The sequence below is a fragment of the Penaeus monodon genome, chromosome 42 (assembly GCF_015228065.2).
Source record: "Penaeus monodon isolate SGIC_2016 chromosome 42, NSTDA_Pmon_1, whole genome shotgun sequence".
Taxonomy (NCBI): Eukaryota; Metazoa; Arthropoda; class Malacostraca; order Decapoda; family Penaeidae; genus Penaeus; species Penaeus monodon.
Window position 1 is genome coordinate 3,165,954 of NC_051427.1, and position 1,650 is coordinate 3,167,603.

Consider the following 1,650-nt stretch of genomic DNA (forward strand, 5'->3'; position numbering starts at 1 on the left):
AAGTAGGGTTAAGATATACGAGGAGTAATACAAGACGTTTAAAGGACCGAGAAGGGAGGAGGGAGAGGGCGCAAGAGGTACCAAGAGGCCTCAATACGGTGACTATGACTATTTGGGCAGTGGAACGTGGTTTAACAGCTCGACTCTTTTATTTACGAAGAGAGTACAACACAGTGATGGGAGATGCGATGTCTTGGAAGGCTTCTGGAGGCGAACTGAAGGGTCAGACGAGGTCAGTTATAATCGTCATTTAGACCCAGCTGAGGTGATGGATACAAATTGACATGAGGCCTCGTGTTAAACATACGGAGTCCACGCGGTCTTCTGGTCTAATGGCTTACACAAATCGTGATTATGCCATAGAGGGGGGAGGAGAGAAAAAGGGAAAGAGGAAAGGAGAGAGAGGGGGGCTAGATAGGAGAAGAGAGAGAAAAGGGGAGAAGAGAGGAGAGAAAGGGAAGGGATATGAGAGAAAAAGGGGAGAGGAGGATGAGAGAGTGAGTGGGAAGAGGAGAGGAGAGAGAGAGAGGAAATTAGAGAGAGTGGGGAGAGGGGAGGAGAGGAGAGAGAGAGGGGGGAAGAGGAGAGCAGAGGAGAAAGAGAGGGGGGGAAGAGGAGAGGAGAGAGTTTTTAAAGTTTGGTTTGGATTCCATTTGATACAATGGATATTCTTGGTGTGACATACTGTCTGCTTGATTTTGCTCACGTGTGTCAGCTGCTGCTGACTCGGCTGAACCGAGTCCTTGCCCGCCGTGGTGCCCAGCCACAGCAGTAACCTCCGGGCGACAGTTGCAACTTCTCGCGCCTGGGTGGGGCGCGAACCGCCGACCCCTCGGATGAGAGGCCGACACGTTACCACTGTACTAGCCCGGAGGGGCGAGGAGGAGAGGAGGGAGAGAGTGGTGAGGAGAGGAGAGGAGAGGGGAGAAAGAAAAGGGAGGAGAGGAGAGAGAAAGGGGGGAGAGGAGAGGAGAGAGAGAGGGAGGGAGGGGGAGAGGAGAGGAGAGAGAGGGGGTTGGGAGAGAGGAGGAGAGAGAGAGAGGGAGTGAAGAGAAGATGTAGCAATTAGTGAAAAGAGGAATAGCGAGAACGACAAATCAACGAGAAAAAATCGCAAAGTGGTTTATAATCAAAAGATGAAAACCGTAGAAAAGGTTCAGAGAGAACAATAAAAAAAAAAGACGAAAAAGAAAACATTGATTTTCTCTCGAAAACCCTGTTAGAACGATGATGCCGATCACGCTAATATCAAACCAATATTGCTTTAATAATTATCATTATTTTGCTCTAAGTCAAGATCCGAGAGGAGAGGCCTTTAAAAATAAACTGCAATTAATAAGCACAAAGCAACAAATCTGGCACACTTAGCTAAGGACACTCAGCTTCGCCTATGTAGGTAAATAGGCCGTGAGTCAGCTATTATGACATTTTCCCTAAAAATAGCCAATGCTATTTTTAACATAGTAGTAAAAAATATATACTCGAACGTCACCAACAACCACAGAGATCACAGCATATAACAAAATAAACCAAATATAAGATACTAAATCTACATTAAAAGTATTATATAAATGTTTAAAAGGCAATGATATACAAGAAATGTCCATAATATCAGCTAAAGAAGACATTTCTCTTTATTTTTTTCGTCCG